The following is an 18785-nucleotide window of genomic DNA, read 5'->3' on the forward strand; positions in this document are numbered from 1 at the left end:
CTGTGTAGGCTACCCACATCACGAGTCACAACATGGGAAGGAGAACAGCCTCTGTGGGGCTGCCACTGCCCTTCCTGCACAGGGGGACAAGAAGTGAATGTGCAGGAGCTGGGAAGACATGGAACCTAGAGTCTGTGCCACACAGTATCCTACTCAGTGCATCTGAGCTAGTGGGGCAGAAGGAGTAATCTAGTGCTCTATCCCAGGATCAGACTATTTCCCCCATGAGCAAATAAGGGTCACTGCCTGGTCTGCTCCTGGAGCAATGCTGCCTTTGCTATGGCGTAAGAGTAAACTCTGAATCTATCCCTCACTCAGTTAAATAAAAGCAACGTGATTAACAAGGTTTTGAGTGCACACAGATCCAAATGAAGTCACGGGGTAGGGGGTAGGGCAGGTACTTCTAAACTGCAGTAAACCACCTGTGGCTGGCCCATGTCAGCTGACTCAGGCTCACAGGGCTTGGGCTGCAGGGTTATAAAATTGCATTGTAGACTGGGACCCTGACCCTTCAAGTTTGTCTCTCTCCCCAACAGAAACTGATCCAATAAAAGGTAGTCTCTCACTCACCTTGTCTCTCTAACAGGGGCGGCTCCAGGCACCAGTGCTCCAAGTGCATGCCTGGGGTGGCAAGCTGTGGGGGGTGGCCTGCCGGTCACCGAGAGGGCAGCAGTCAGGCTACCTTCAGCGGCATGCCTGCGGGAGGTCCGCCGGTCCCGCAGCTTTGGCGGCAATTCTGCGGCGGGTACGCCAAAGGTGCGGGACCAGCGGACCTCCCGCAGGTGCACTGCTGAAGGCAGCCTGACTGCCGTGCTTGGGGCGGCAAAATACATAGAGCCGCCCCTGCTCTCTAATATTTCAGTACACAATGTGGCATTTATTTAATAATCATAAAATCAATTACATACATTCTTCATGTTTTAATTTGAAGATGCCATAAAATGTATATATCTCCTAACATGTACATTCTAAATATTCACACTTTGTATGCTGAATAAACATTAATCAATCCAGTGATTACATTTCCTTTGTAATTTTCAATAAAGGAAATAATTCTTCTTTGGATAACTGTCTGCTATATAGTAATGAACATATAAAAATCATAATGAAATTAAATGAACCATGTACGCAGTGTGTATTTTAGCACCTCTTTAGCCTACATTTCTCAGGCATTAATTCTTTCAGTTCTGTTAAAAAAAATCTGAATGCCTTTCCTGCCTATGAAAGGTGCTGAATTAACAATGTAGAAAAATATTTGTTTCTTTTTATCCAGAGGCCTTGAAACATAATAACATTTGTACAGTAATTCCAGCCACAGTCCTGATTCAGGAATGCATCCCTATTAAGAAAAGAAATTAACCATGTGCTTATGTATTTTCCTGAATTTAACCCTTAGTCACTTCTAAATAGGGTGAGAGTTTTGTTTAACAATGTGTATGCCTACTCAGGCTGTGATCCAGCAAAGCACATAGGTAGTGCTGATGATTTCAATGAGAGGCGCTAAGCATGCGCTTAATGGCTTTCTTGGATCAGTCTTTGTGTGATAATGACTTTTAGGCCACAATCCTGCAAATAGTTATGCATGTGCTTAATTTTACTACCATAGGTAGTTCCATTATGGAATACATGTATTATAAGTGTTTGTCCAAGTGGAGCCTTAGTTATTTGAACTTGGCTGGATTTGAACTGGTGAATAAAGGGAAAGGTTCTATATCCCATTATTAATCTCCTGTTGAGCCATCTAGACCAAATATTTTAAGGAAAAATCTTCTATAAATGTATTAAAACATTTTACCATTTTATTGTACCTATTTCCAATTTATTTGTTGGACCTCTTTCCTCATTCCCCATTTACCTGTAAAGTCTACTGTATTAGCATGCTTCCAAATGTCTAGTTCCCAGAGGAAAGGAAAATCAGGCAAACATATTTAATTCACTTCTAAAACTTACCTAAAATAGTTTCTGTGCATAAGAATGTCACAACTTTAAAATCTGATATTATGGGATTCACAATGGCTAGAAGCTAGTACTCTCTGCCTCCTTTAGAAGCAGGGGATCTCTACTTTCCAGTGGCATAAAGCTCCCATTTCTAACTCTGCAGAGCCATGAGATAGCAGATCTATTATTGTTGCAAGACTGAACACTGCCTGTCCCGGGTTTAAAGCAACTGTAATTCTCAGAGGGACATGGCACATTTGGAGAAATGAAGGAAGATTTTCGTGGCTGGTTGATTTTTTTTTTTTAAGATACTCAACTGTTTTGAATATTAGAATAAGTTTCATGGTAAAATGGATTTGTGAGCAGAATGCAGGTGAGGTGGTCAAATGGCATTATAAATGAAACTTAGCACATGGATATATTATCACTGTATAAATGTATACAAATGTATCACTATACAAATGTATGTATGTATACAGATAAACCATTACATGAGTGTGAGAGAGAACACAGACACTTCATATCTTTCTATATATTGTATCTGTATAGTACCTATAATATCAATTATAGTTAGATATTTTTATTTTTATTATTTAGAATATGTGCATTTTTCATCAAGATGATGCCATTTCAGGAAAGTTTCCCACTGAATACTGTAGTCACCCTATTTATAGATTGGAAGTTGATCGACAGTTTCTAGCTGTCTAGAATTGTCTTCACACTAGTCATTATCCTCAGAATGCATGAATTCTGAGTACCATTAACTAAAAATCCTATCACTACTGCTAGGTAGCAATTATATTTACAGCAAAGAGATTTTACACATCATATATTGTTGCATATTTTGCTCTTCATAATAAGCTTAGACACTAAATGTTCACCTCCTACACTGTATTCATATTACATTTAGACAAAGTGTGTTTAAAAGTACATAAAAACCTCCAGTTAATAAGATAGTAGTGCATTTTCATACTAAATATTTATGATTTACAGTAGTATTATAATTTAATTTCAGCAAACCTACAGTACATAAGCTTTTCAATCATGCAGTTTTTAAATGTAGTTCATGATGGTAAATATAAGGTCTATATTTATAGCCTCTGGCAATAGCTGGGCCAAATAGAATTGCTGATTACAAGACAGGATTATTTCAAGTGTAATGGGAATAGAAATGTCAATTTACCAACCTAATAATTATTTAGCTATGTATGGGAGTAGGAAGCAATACGAGTTCAGTAGGGACAACATGTAAAGGAGTGGAGATGAGTACATTTACTCAATGAATTTGGCCTCATCTTCTATTCACTAGATGTCTGGAAGTAGATCATAATTTCTTTGTATTCCTTTGTCATTTGGATTCACTCAATGAACTTATTTTTTTTAACGCTGTGATTTGATTGCAAACATTCCAGCATCATATACCCAGTTTGCTCAGGTGTAAATGACCACACAAGGTTCAAGGCAGAGTAAAACGAAGCTCAAAGTCTGTGGGTAATTTTCAGACAGAAGAAAGAAGTAATTTCATTAGATGTATTGTGCACTATGACTAGAGTTCCCAGCTCTACTAATGAGGCAAGAAATTACATTCTGTAAATATCCAAGCTAGCAATCTACCATTAAAATGAACTTATCTTAGTTTTCTTCTCCCAAAGTACTATGAATATTTATTGACTCTACAATTGTGTGTGTCTTGAGAGGAATAGTTCTCAAGTTTTATGACCAAATTCAGAATTGCTATATACAATGAGCAAAATCATACAGCTTTTTCATAAAATAGTGCTATTCCATGAGCCGGGCACTGTATAGACATCAAAAGCAGACTCCTCTTCCTCTTGTTAACTAGAACTTTTTTCTGTCTTCTTTCCAGTTACTTCAACAATTGCAGAGGACACAACTTTCTTTTTCAAAGGAGCCCTTTTACCATTTCTGTGATTGTGTTATCTAAGTCCTTAATATTAAACCTGTTTTGGTTTGTTCCCTCCAAATGACTGGTACTGAAGATAGTGAGGTTGTTTTCATTACTAAATTAATTAAAGTTGAATTCAATTTAGAATATCTAACTTTAAAAATTTCATTCTTAGCATGATATATGCTATATATAATAATGCTAGAAGAATAATTACTTTTTCTTGCTATAGATGAATGCACCTGGAATGAAGAATATTTTTGTTCTTTTCATCAGATGTCTTTTTCTCTAACTATGGATATAGAGATTTTACACATCATATATAGAAATACTTTATGTCACATTTGTTCCATTAATGATGGAGATACAAAAGGGGTCCTGCAACAATACTTTTATTGTTCGGGCTGTCCAGCATTAATAGGAAATCCATATATCCTAAATAGACATGATAATGGTAGAATTGGGCTTTATAAATAATTAGAGGATTAGCTATCAGTTCCTAAAACAGTTTATGCGTTTAAAACTCTTCTCTAACTGGACAGTGAGGGACAGATCTCTGCCAGGTGATGGGGTATAACATTTGTGATCTTGGCCCTTGTCATGACAGGGGCCAGGAAATAAAGATCGGTCTCTTCCCAACACTCCTGTGTGCTGCACTTATGTTACATGGTCTCAGGAGAAAAATTAAATCTGCTGTGCTTGCAGTGTTCCCACACTTTCCTTGAAACAACTGATATTGTAGAGAAATCAGAGAGAGAGAGAGTGAAATCCCCTACACTGCTCCATGTGACAGACTCAGAAGATTTGGAGATCTTCAATACATTCCATTCAGAGCATGAATGGGACTTCTAGACAAAGTCATTCAGAAATTTCAAAAGTACTGTCATAACTATAAAGGGAAAGGTAACAGCTCTCCTGTGTACAGTACTATAAAATCTCTCCTGGCCAGAGACTCCAAAATCCTTTTACCTGTAAAGGGTTAAGAAGCTCGGGTAACCTGGCTGACACCTGACCCAAAGGACCAATAAGGGGACAAGATACTTTCAAATCTGGGGGGGGAGGGAAGGCTTTTGTTTGTGCTCTTTGTTTTGGTTGTTGTTCGCTCTAGGGACTGAGCGGGATCAGACATCAATCCAGGTTTGATGTTCCACTGTCCTGCAGAGAAGGGCTACCCCATTGATGTAGGTCATCAGACTTTACCAGCCTGTGGATCAGGATGATTACATAGATTCTGGCCATTGGGCCTTACAGCCCTGCAAATCAGGGCAACTCTATTGACTTTAGCCCTTAGGTCTCACTGCCTAGAGACAGAGGGCAGCTCGAAGGATGGGTGAACTCACCCTGCACTGGACAGGGTCTCCTCACCCCATCACACCCTTCTTCAAGGAATCTCAGCCCCACACCAATACCTGGCTCCTCAAGACCAACTCTGTCTCAGAAATAGGCTCTAATCAGAGACCCAGGCAGAGAGCAAACTTGTACTGCTTCCTCAGCTCCCTCTCTCCCAAAGCTGCTCTCTACACACACCCTTGCATTATAACATAAACACAGAATATCTTCCCAAGCATCAAAACTTGCTCACTAGCTAAGAAAAATAAAGTGGAAGATGGTGTGCAACAGCACCACCTAGAGATGCCTGCCATAAAAATACACTGCTCTACACAAGAATGTCCTTCATAAAAAGTACTTTTTCTTTACAAGAAACTAGCAGCCAGGTGAGACAATTGAGTATTACATTACATAGTGTGACAAAGTTCCTCCTCTATCTTGGTGGGTTCTGCGCTTATTGGCGGATTTTCTTGCCTCAGAGATTCACCACGTGGGTTGGGGAACAGCCCAGAGACCTTCCCCTCTGGAAGAACCCACAGTCCAGGTCAATTTGGAAGTTTGGGGGGAACCCGGGCCTGCCCTCTACTCCGGGTTCCAGCCCAGGACCCTGTGGACTGCAGCTGTCTATAGTGCCTCCTGTAACAGGTTCTAGCAGGTTCCTGATTACTCTAGTGCAGCCCCTGCTCTGGTCACTCATGGAACAGAAAACTACTCATCCAGTGACCAGTATATTTGCCCTCTACCAGACTCCTGTACCCCACTGGTCTGGGTCTGTCACAATACACATGGTGGGGACCCAAACAGGGATGGATTAAGTCATAAATAAGCATATGCCTAGGGCCCTTGCTCCTGGAGTCATGTGATAATATTAGAATGTATGTTTTAATTGAAAAAAATGTTTCTGGGACCTGGTCCAAGGCCACTGAGGTCAATAAAGAAATTCTCATTGACTTCAGTGGCCTTTTGTTCAGGCTCCTCACCACCCTGGTTTCAACGAATTATAGTTGGAGGTTTACCTCAGATCTGACAATTCAAAATATTTGAAATCTTGTGAAATCAGTTGTTCCTGAAAGACTCAAGCTTCCAGAAGGGAAGGAGGCCAGTCTACCTCAGTATCCTTGGGAGTTGGGAAGGTTGGTTGGCCATACATTCTGTCTACTTCATGTCTATTAACAACCCTCCCAGATAAGGGCTAATATTTTAGAAAAACTGTTAAGTCAAACACATGAAGTTTTCTGCCCCTGTCTTGCAGACGTTTCTCTGGGATGTTCTGATCTACCCTTGCCATGATAGCAGACAACTTGCTGAAAACCCACATCAGTAGATTCAGAAATGCTGATAAATGTTTAAACCTCTTTATCACAAATACATTTCACATTTCATAAACAAAGGGAAAACACCCTGGCAGGTTAAAAAGGAGACTCTCTTTGCTCAGCTCTCCAGTTTCTCAAACTGGAGAGCTGAGCAAAGTGTGGTGTGTACAGTTTAAAGATTTTCAGTAAGTAGAATTCAGTAGTACATTCAGTAAAAGAAAAGTCTGCTTTTCTTACAGGAAGGGTAATTTAATTTGAGAGTCACTGTCTAGAGTCTGTTTCTTACATTATTTTAATGGATGATTCAATGAGCTTTAATGAGTTAATAATGCATTTGTGCTTACAAACCTGCATAGAAAAATGCCCTAATAACTTACAAGTAGTTCTCAGTGTTGTTACAGAACACAACTACAGCAAATGCATGCATTTGAAATGTTGCATATTTCACTCTACTATAAATAGCTAACTAACTGCTTTATACCATAAGCCATTTAGATTGAAATAGCCAACCCTGAAAATTAAGCTAATTCATTTGTAGAGACTGCTGACAAGCTATAATGATCTGATAAGCAGATTGTAATATCCAAGGCTTCTACTGTGCCTTTAAGCCACAGCGGGAAGAGAGGCCGCACAGGGAGGCTCCATGTTGATATCCAGAAAGTTGCAAACACATACCCAAAAGGGTTTGAGTAAATTTGATCTAGTACTTTTAGCCGTTTCTAGTCATAAAATGATGGAAGGTGTCAGGGTTACAGGGTTACTTACACCTCTGTCCCTTTTCGGGTCTCTCAGGGTATATTTACACTGAGATAAAAAACCTGCAGCACCGAGCATTAGAACGCAGGCCAGCTCACCTGGGCTCTGAGACTCGGTGCCATGTGTCTTTTATCACAGTGTAGACATAACCTCTTCATTCATTCCCTCACGGGGGAGGCCAGGGGCCTTCTTCTAGTCTGGGGTAGAATTCTGTAAGTCTCCCACTCCCAGATTGGGCCCTGGACTATGGTATCTTGTGTATCATTTGTTCTTATCCTGCAGATCTGACTGAGTTCAGGCACCTGCAGTTCTTCCCTTTGGAGTCGACGACCAGAGGCATACAATGATCAGACAGTCTTTTTAAACCAAAGTATTGGATATTTTGCAGCACGATCAAAAAGGTTTTAAAGAAAAGGGCTTTTAAGAGAACAAAGTTTACATGTATGTCTGTCTTACCTAACGTCTTACCATCCCCTTATGGTAATGTAGGCAGGCGTACCTTCTCCACAAACTCCCAAGAGATCCCTGTATGTTGCTCTGGTTCCCCTGAACAACTATCCCCTTCTCTTGAGAGAGTCTCCTTTTTAACCTGCCAGGGTGTTTTTGTTCTCATATGTTCCCAGGCCTTTTACTGTCCTGATTCAAACCAGTTTTGGAGGTTAACTGGAGAGGAGGCGAAATGTTCAGAGTTACCAATTCTGAACTTGTCCCTTTACAAGCCTCAAGTGTTTGCAGAGGAGTGGTTTATCTTGCGCTATTCTTTCCCTTCCTGCTTGTTTTTCCTGACAGCCCCCTATTAAATTAAATCAATTTACCCTGTAACCATCTCAATAACCAGGTCAACATACAACATTCATAAATTATTTCAGAGCAGCTCCAAATCCACCTCAGAGAGATGTACAAAGAATTTTATTTTCAGCATGTGATGTATTTGTGGGTGGACGAAGGCATGAGAGTAACACAGCCATCTACTGGATGGATGGGAAACCTGCTTATGTGCACAGTATATCAATTCCTGCTCTTAGATGCTATTTTAGTTCATGTTGCATGACTTTGAAAGTTGAGTTCTGTTCCTCATATTGTCTGTATTACTCTGATGATGTCTATGGGATGGAACGGTGTGTATGTCAATACAGAATTTGGCCCTCAGTGACTGTGTATCCAGTTACAGACCATTACAAGCAATAAAGCTCTCAGTGTTTCATCTCTTAGTGCCCAGTCCCATTCAGCATCCTGTTAAGTCAACTGACATATGGGTTCCACTAATGCAGCCAGGTATGGACAGAAAATATATAATTCCTATGAAATGCTGTACCCCTTTCACATCCATTGCAGCTGGCATGTCTCTGACTGCCTTGAACTTGTTGGGATCTGCTTTCAGTCCCTCTGCTGTGAGCAGATGTCCAGTGTATGTCATCTCACACTGTTTGAATCACATTTTTCTGGGTTGAGTTTTATGTTCTTATCCCTGAATTGCTGTGGAAAAGCTTGTAGTTTTCTGTCATGGTCTTGTCCAGCTTCTGTATCATTGTTCCCTTCAACTACAATGAGAATATTATCTGCAATTATTTTCACCCTGGAGCAGTCTTTCCCTTACTTGGGTGAGCCTTCTCTGGAACACCTCTGGTGTTGGACTTATGCCCATCAGCACCCATAGCAGTATGTATGTTAGGCACAGTGCATGCCATTGGCAGTGGCAAGGATTACCAGCACTGGACACCCACCTGCCCACTCAGGTTTGGGCCTGTAGCCCCACTCTTATGACAGAGGGGCTGTGGGGCCAAAACTGAGTGGTGCTGTGACCCATCCCTCCTACCCCTTACACCAGGTCATAATGCCACTCACTCATTTTTAGTCCCACTGCTACCCCCATCACGGTGTAAGAGCCATGGAGCCAAACCTGAATGGACATGCTGGGCAGTGGGGCAGCCAGTTCTCCTCCTTGCCACTGCTGTGGGGCCAGCTCCTGCACCAGGGCTTGGGCTTGCCCTGTCTCTCTGTATTCTATATGCAGCCATCTGTAGCGAACAAATAGTGTTGCAAAGATTGTATATATAACTATAACAAAGAACAACATTTTCAGACGCATAGATGAACATAATTTGTTGGGGAAGAGTCAACATAGTTTTTGTAAAGGGAGATCATGCCTCACCAATCTACTAGAATTCTTTGAGGGGGTCAACAAGCATGTGGACAAGGGGCATCCAGTGGATATAGTGTACTTAGATTTTCAGAAAGCCTTTGACAAGGTCCCTTACCAAAGGCTCTTAAGCAAAGTAAACTGTCATGGGATGAGAGAGAAGGTCTTCTCATAGACCAATAACTGGTTAAAAGACAGGAAGCAAAGGGTAGGAATAAATGGTCAGTTTTCAGAATGGAGAGAGGTAAATAGTGGTGTCCCCCAGGGGTCTGTACTGGGACCAGTCCTATTCAACATATTCATAAATGATCTGGAAAAAGGGATAAAATGTGAGGTGGCAAAATTTGCAGATGATACAAAATTAACGACGATAGTTAAAACACAACCAGACTGCGAAGAGCTACAAAAGGATCTCTCAAAACTGGATGACTGGGCAACAAAATGGCAGATGAAATTTAATGTTGATAAATGCAAAGTAATGTACATTGGAAAACATAATCCCAACTATACATATAAAATTATGGGGTCTAAATTAACTGTTACCACTCAAGAAAGAGATCTTGGAGACCCTGGGAGAATAACATGAAGGGCAAAGGGGTCCAGGAGAGCTGGCTGTATTTTAAAGAATCCTTATTGCAGTTGCAGGAACAAACCATCCCGATGTGTAGAAAGAATAGTAAATATGGCAGGCGACCAGCTTGGCTAAACAGTGAAATCCTTGTTGATCTTAAACGCAAAAAAGAAGCTTACAAGAAGTGGAAGATTGGACAAATGACCAGGGAGGAGTATAAAAATATTGCTCAGGCATGCAGGAGTGAAATCAGGAAGGCCAAATCACACTTGGAGTTGCAGTTAGCAAGAGATGTTAAGAGTAACAAGAAGGGTTTCTTCAGGTATGTTAGCAACAAGAAGAAAATCAAGGAAAGTGTGGGCCCCTTACTGACTGAGGGAGGCAACCTAGTGACCGAGGATGTGGAAAAAGCGAATGTACTCAATGATTTTTTTGCCTCTGTCTTCATGAACAAGGTCAGTTCCCAGACTGCTGCACTGGGCAGCACAGTATGGGGAGAAGGTGACCAGCCCTCTGTGGAGAAAGAAGTGGTTCGGGACTATTTAGAAAAACTGGACGTGCACAAGTCCATGGGGCCGGATGCGCTGCATCCTAGGGTGCTAAAGGAGTTGGCGGGTGAGATTGCAGAGCCATTAGCCATTATTTTTGAAAACTCATGGCGATCGGGGGAGGTCCCAGATGACTGGAAAAAGGCTAATGTAGTGCCTATCTTTAAAAAAGGGAAGAAGGAGGATCCGGGGAACTACAGGCCAGTCGGCCTCACCTCAGTCCCTGGAAAAATCATGGAGCAGGTCCTCAAGGAATCAATTATGAAACATTTAGAGGAGAGGAAAGTGATCAGGAACAGTCAGCATGGATTCACGAAGGGGAAGTCGTGCCTGACTAACCTAATTGCCTTCTATGATGAGATAACTGGCTCTGTGGATGAGGGGAAAGCAGTGGATGTTTTATTCCTTGACTTTAGCAAAGCTTTTGATACGGTCTCCCACAGTATTCTTGCCACCAAGTTAAAGAAGTATGGGCTGGATGAATGGACTGTAAGGTGGATAGAAAGCTGGCTAGATCGTCGGGCTCAACGGGTAGTGATCAATGGCTCCATGTCTAGTTGGCAGCCGGTTTCAAGCGGAGTGCCCCAAGGGTCAGTCCTGGGGCCGGTTTTGTTTAATATCTTTATTAATGATCTGGAGGATGGTGTGGACTGCACTCTCAGCAAGTTTGCAGATGACACTAAACTAGGAGCTGTGGTAGATACACTAGACGGTAGGGATCGGATACAGAGGGACCTAGACAAATTAGAGGATTGGGCCAAAAAAAACCTGATGAGGTTCAACAAGGACAAGTGCAGAGTCCTGCACTTAGGATGGAAGAATCGCATGCACTGCTACAGACTAGGGACCGAATGGCTAGGTAGCAGTTCTGCAGAAAAGGACCTAGGGGTCACAGTGGACGAGAAGCTGGATATGAGTCAACAGTGTGCTCTTGTTGCCAAGAAGGCTAACGGCATTTTGGGCTGTATAAGTAGGGGCATTGCCAGCAGATCGAGGAATGTGATCGTTCCCCTTTATTCAACATTGGTGAGGCCTCATCTGGAGTACTGTGTCCAGTTTTGGGCCCCACACTACAAGAAGGATGCGGAAAAATTGGAAAGAGTCCAACGGAGGGCAACAAAAATGATTAGGCGTCTGGAGCACATGACTTATGAGGAGAGGCTGAGGGAACTGGGATTGCTTAGTCTCCAGAAGAGAAGAATGAGGGGGGATTTGATAGCAGCCTTCAACTACCTGAAGGGGGGTTCCAAAGAGGATGGAGCTCGGCTGTTCTCAGTGGTGGCAGATGACAGAACAAGGAGCAATGGTCTCAAGTTGCAGTGGGGGAGGTCCAGGTTGGATATTAGGAAAAACTATTTTACTAGGAGGGTGGTGAAACACTGGAATGTGTTACCTAGGGAGGTGGTGGAGTCTCCTTCCTTGGAGGTTTTTAAGGCCCGGCTTGACAAAGCCCTGGCTGGGATGATTTAGTTGGGAATTGGTCCTGCTTTGAGCAGGGGGTTGGACTAGATGACCTCTTGAGGTCCCTTCCAACCCTGATATTCTATGATTCTATGGTGGATCGTTCTCTGAAAACATCCACTCAATGTGCAGTGGCAGTGAAAAAAACAAAGAGAATGTTGGGAATCATTAGGAAAAGGATAGATAATAAGACAGAAAATACCATATTGCATCTAGATAAATCCATGGTACACCCACATCTTGAATACTGCATGGAGATGTGGTCGTCCCATCTCAAAAAAGATATATTGGAATTGGAAAAGGTTCAGAAAAGGGCAACAGAAATGATTAGGGGTATGGAATGGCTGCCATATGAGGAGAGATTAATAAAACTGGGACTTTTCAGCTCAATAAAATCATGCCTGATGTGTAGAAAGTAAATAAGGAAATGTTATTTACTCCTTCTCATAACACAAAAACTAGGGGTCATCAAATGAAATTAATAGGCAGCTGGTTTAAAATAAGCAAAAGGAAGTATTTTTTTACTAGGTCTGTCAAGCAGTTAAAAAAATTAATCATGATTAATTGTGCGATTAATTGCACTCAAACAATAATTGAATAGCTTTTATTTAAATATTTTTGGATGTTTTCTACATTTTCAAATATATTAATTTCAATTACAACACAGAATACAAAGTGTACAGTGCTCACTTTATATTTATTTTGGATTACAAATATTTGCATTGTAAAAAAACAAAAGAAATAGTATATTTCAATTCACCTAATACAAGTATTGTAGTGCAATCTCTTTATAATGAAAGTTGAATTTACAAATGTAGAATTATGTATAAAAAATAACTGCTTTCAAAAATAAAACAATGTAAAACTTTAGAATCTACAAGTTCACTCAGTCCTACTTCAGCCAATCGCTCAGACAAACAATTTTGGTTACAATTTGCAGGAGATAATGCTGCCCATGTCTTGTTTAAAATGTCACCTGAAAATGAGAACAGGAGTTCACATGCCACTGTTGTAGCTAGCATCGCAAGATATTTACGTGCCAGATGCGCTAAACATTCGTATGTCCCTTTATGCTTTAACCACTATTCCAGAAGACATGCATCCATGCTGATGACAGGTTCTGCTCAATAACAATCCAAAGCAGAGCGGACCGAGGCATGTTCATTTTCACCATCTGAGTCAGATGCCACCAACAGAAGGCTGATTTTCTTTTTTGTGGTTCGGGTTCTGTAGTTTCCGCATTGGGGTGTTGGTCTTTTAAGACATCTGAAAGCATTCTCCACAACTCATCCCTCTCAGATTTTGGCAGGCACTTCTGATTCGTAAACCTTGGGACGAGTGCTGTAGTTATTTTTAGAAATCTCACATTGGTATCTTCTTTGCATTTTGTCAAATCTGCTGTGAAAGTGTTCTTAAAACGAACATGTGCTGGGTCATCATCTGAGACAACTATGAATGTGGGTAAAACAGAACAGGGAACATACATTTCTCCCCCAAGGAGTTTAGTCACAAATTCAATGAACAAATTTTTTTTAACTAGCATCATCAGCATGGAAGCATATCCTCTGGAATGGTGGCTGAAGCATGAAGGGACATATGAATGTTTAGCATATCTGGCATGTAAACACTTTGCAATGCCGGCTACCAAAGTGTCATGTGAATGCCTGTTCTCACTTTCAGGTGACACTGTAAATAAGAATCAGACAGCAGTATCTCTTGTAAATGTAAACAAACTTGTTTGTCTTAGCAATTGGCTGAACAAGAAGTAGGACTGAGTGGACTTGTAGGCTCTAAAGTTTTATATTGTTTTGTTTTTGAGTGCAGTTATGTAACAAAAAAATCTACATTTGTAAGTTACACTTTCACGATAAAGAGATTGGCACTACAGTGCTTGTATGAGGTGAATTGAAAAATACCTTTTCTTTTGTTTATCATTTTTACAGTGCACATATTTGTAATAAAAAATAATAATATAAAGTGAGCACTGTACACTTTGTATTCTGTGTTGTAATAGAAATCAATATATTTGAAAATGTAGAAAAACATCCAAAAATATTTAATACATTTCAATTGGTATTCTATTGTTTAACAGTGCAATTAATTTTTATAATCACAGTTAATTTTTTGAGTTAATAGCGTGAGTTAACTGCAATTAATCGACAGCCCTATTTTTTACACAACGCACAGTCAACCTGTAGAACTTTTTGCCAGAGGATATAGTGAAGGCCAAGACTATAACAGGGTTCAAAAAAGAACTAGATAAGTTCATGGAGGATAGGTCCATCAATGGCCAATAAGCAGGATAGATGGAGATGGTATCTCTAACCTCTGTTCGCCAGAAGCTGGGAATTGGCAACAGGATGGGCCAGTTGTTGATTACCCTCTGGGGCACCTGGCATTGGCCACTGTCGGAAGACAGGATATTGAGCTAGATGGACCTTTGGTCTGACCCAGTATGGTTGTTCTTATGTTCTTATGTCAGCATGCTGCATTCTGTACCCAGGTTTAGATGCGAAAACCCATTCCTCACATCACAGACAATAAAGATTCTGGCTTTGGAGAGTTTTGACAAGATTTCTTCAATTATGGGCAGTGGATGGTTGTATCTTTTCAATGCCTAGTTCAGTGGCTTTTGGTCTATGCAGATGTGGAATTTGCCTGATGGCTCCTTTACCATTACCATGTGGCGTATCCAGGCTGCATTGGTCTCTATGGGTGCTATGTTCTGTTCTGCAGACTTTCAAGCTCCTGGCATACCGGACTACATAATGCCACTGGAATTTTCTTTTGAGGTAAGCACATAGAGTCCACTGTGGGGTCTACTTCCAGTTGCAACTTCCCTTTGAGGTACCTGCACCTTTGAAAACATCCCCATGTGCTTTTAAAATGTTAATAAGTCTCTCCCTTTTGCTTCTTGCAGTTCTGGTGATGCACCCTGCTCAGATGCATAGCTTGTATGGCTGTATTCCTCAAGAAGGTTCTGTGGTGTTTACCATCCACTGCTGCAAACTTCATTTGGTTCCATCTGTTATTTTTCAAGTCATTTACTATGAGGTCACATTTCCCTACAGAGTGCATTACGCTGTCATGGTACATTATTACAGTGTGCCTGCACTGTAGTGGGTATGTGCGAGTCCAATTCACCCAAAGGAATCACATTGCAGGAGGCCCCACTATCCAGCTGAATTTGCACAGGAAGTTTCCTGTCTAACGGCTTGAACCTGATATGCTCTTAGACTCAAGGAGAGAGTTATGCAGGTCTCACTAATATCTGATACACCCTCCCCCTCAAGTCTGAATGAATCTTTCTGAGACCTTCCCCTGCTCTCATTCACACTGTTAAAATGGTTGAACTTGCCACCTTCCTTGCAATGCTGTTCTAGGGCAGGGCACTTTTACTTTACCTGCTCATGCTGTACCACACAGTAAATGCACCTCACTCTGGGTATGAAACTCTGGCCACTGCTCTTCTTTGCTATCGTCTCACTGCACGTACTTCTGGGGGTGTTATGTCCCCTAGAGCTTTCCTCCTGTCTCTTGAGGCTTCGGCTGCATGCCCCATGTCTAAGCATCAGTCTCATGTGAGAACATCTTCCCGTTCTCCCAAGTGCCACAGACTATCCTGTCCCAAGTCAGGAATCCAGTCAAGTCCCCAAAACTGCATGTAGCAGCCAAAATGTACATAAGGCAGTAACATAGGGGTATTCTCTCCCCTTGAACTTGGTCTCTAGTGAAAAACCTGTGTTGCTCCACACTTTTGTTCTGCTGGGACTGCTGTGAGGCTTGAGGCAGTGGTGAGATTCAGACTGGTGCAGACCTCGAGGTAAAATAACAGTTTTACTTTCCTGCTATTGTCATATTCCTGCATGGCCAGGTCTGTATGTAGCTCAAACTCCCCCTTCCACCAGGTCTGTCACTGGCTAAGTTTGTGTCTGCAAAATCCAGGGATTCAGGGGCTTCAGACTGAGTTCCGTGGCTCATGCTGCCAGCTGCTGCACTACAGAGAATTCACAGCTCAGACACTGCCACCCTGTTTCATTAGCAAAGGGTGAAGCTGAATTAAGGTTATGTTGAGCAAGCGGAACTTTATTACAGCCTGTGGACTACTCTGTTCATATGGCTTTGTTGCCCCCATCCCAACTCCCCACGTTCCCTGTTTTTCTGGTGGCCCATCAATAACAGTCCTTCCAGGGAATATAGACCCCCTGACTCTAGTTCCACTGATCGTGATACATTTAGGATTCAGTTCTGCTCTGATTTACACCTGGGCAGAATTGAGCTATTGGAGCTTTTCATCCCACAAAGACTTCATCTTTCAAATATTGTATGATATTGCTACTGGGTGCAAATGCATTCCACACATAATGTCAATGGAAGTTAATACAATATGTAGGGTGGAGTATGTCAGTATTTTTCAAAGTGAAGGAATAACCTGCTACATATAGCATGAAATAATGCTGTGCGAGCTTTATCACACAGACATGCCAATATATCTTTGTCCCAGTTTTGATTTTCCATCTTTCCTATTCCAGTTCTAGTCTGATCATCATTATTAGAATTGCAGCCTTCAAGCGGGAAGATAGAATGGACAGCTCAAGTGAAGTATCTTGGTAGGAAATAGAGTTTGTCATCTCTCTGACACTCTTTCAAATTCAGCTGACTACCAAGTGACTAAAAGTCATTATTAACTGAAAGCTCTTTGGCACTTCTCTGAAATGAGTTGGTGGTTTTGGATGACTTGTTAGAAGATAGGTATCCAGCTCATGAAAATTTGGCTGTGACTGACTCCCCTTTGAGAAGACTTAACAGAGAGGCCAGGGACTGACTAATCAGAGAGCATGAGTAGATTGCAACTCATTCCTAGAGTTGCTCCATCCATACCAGGTCCATAGAAGGGTTGGGCTCCTTGGTGGAACAGTATTGGGAAGTTTACACCACTGCTATGCAAACTGTATCTGTTCTGTGGATAAACTAAGAATTTCAGTCTTCAGAACTGTCAATCTTTTATTGTCCTTTTTTCAAATAATACATTAAATTACTATATGTGAGCATTTATTATAGGTATGGCTGATAGTACCACCTGTTATTAAGATTGCATGACACTTGGTCTCATTACAATTGCTCAAAAATTTGCCAGATTTTGAACTGAAATTTTTCAACCCGGGTGTCTGCCTTTGGCTGAAGTATTTTGGAAAGTTTCAGACAAAACAGTTAAGCTGTTTCTGAGAATGATATTAGTGTAAGCAGAGTCAGGATGAGCTCTACCCTGACATCTGGTGGTGAATTATGGCGAGTGTGGAAAAAACTCCAGGGGCTGATCTTGTTTGCATAGGCACACCCACTCGCCTGGCATGAAACAACAGCAACTCAAAGTGGTTACTTTGGCTGGTGTGGGATCCCCAGTTTCTTTGTTATTGGGGCAGGAAGAATAAAGTTTTGTTACCCTGATTCTGTGAATCAAGGGCAGTGAACCTGTTGTATGACAGAAGGACTGAGTGAGTCCTTCACCATTACCTAAGTAGCACTTGCTTGACAAGGGGCATGGGTTACAAAACCCAGTGAATAGAGAGAGGATGGGGACAGGTATTTGTACCTGATGGTATGGGCCCCTCTCTGAGGGGTTGAAACACCAATTGCACTACCTCCTCTCTCCACTGTTGAATATCAGAGCTAACTTTGAGTCCATTAGAAGTTTAGTTACAGACTGCTGAACTGAATTCACTTTGGGCCAATGGTGCACTAGCACTGGGGCTCCCCTACTATGAGCTGAAATCACAAAAGAGCTGAGATCACTGAGGCTGTGTTAACTAGTGGGGGAGCCTGAAGCTATAATGCTAAGCGGCTGGTGGAGCAGCTAGCAGAGTGGAGCCTTGCGGGACGGTTGGAGTGGAGCTGAGCAACTCACAGGTCGGTGAGTGGAGCGGCTGGAGGAGCAGCTAGCAGAGCGGAGCGGAGCCTTGTGGGAGTGGCCCAAGGGACGGCTGAAGTGGAGCAGAGCTGAGTGGCTCACAGGTCGGTGAGCAGAGTGGAGCAGCTGCCAGAGCAGTTTGTGGGACGGCGGGAGCAGCTCACGGGACAGCTGGTGGAGTGGAGCGGCTCGTGGTGAAGGCTGTGGCGGAACCCCGTCGGCCTCGGATCACGTAAGGTGCCCCTTAACGCCCTGTGTGCCCCCCCCCTGAACTCTGGGGCTGCACTGACCAGGGACAGAGACTTTGGGGGGTTGTTGGACTTTTGGGACTTTGGTGATCCTTGGGTTGCTGGTTTCAAGAACCCAAGGGAAAGGACACAGCCCAATTTGCTGGGGTGGGTTTTTTTTTGCTCATGGTTTGTGTTATGAATCCTGTTTGTGGTGTTTTTTCCAATTTAATGCTGATGTCGTTTACCTCATGTTATTAAACATTTTTTTGTTACACTCAGACTCCGTGCTTGCGAGAGGGGAAGTATTGCCTCTTAGAGGCACCCAGGGGGTGGTATGTAATTGTCCCAGGTCACTGGGTGGGGGCTCGAGCCGGTTTTGCATTGCGTTATTGAAGCGGAACCCCTAGATACAGAACCCGGCCCTTGTTGCTGCCAACTTAGATGGGCAGAGGGGTTACATTAGGGGACAATATGCTGTTTTGAAATGTTAAAACATTCTGGTGAGCTTCTTCAAGAAGCTCTGCACCTCCATGCTTTCGAGCAGGGACTTAAAATTTGGCAGGGAGGCAGCTTTTGTGTCAGAGATGTGTGGTTTGTCATCCCCATGAAAATCCATCAAACTTCAGCCTAGTTATAACTTTTCAAAAATCTCAGTTTGCACATGCTCAGTAGACACTTCTCAGAG

This window comes from Chrysemys picta, chromosome 2, assembly GCF_011386835.1.
Source record: "Chrysemys picta bellii isolate R12L10 chromosome 2, ASM1138683v2, whole genome shotgun sequence".
Classification (NCBI taxonomy): Eukaryota; Metazoa; Chordata; order Testudines; family Emydidae; genus Chrysemys; species Chrysemys picta.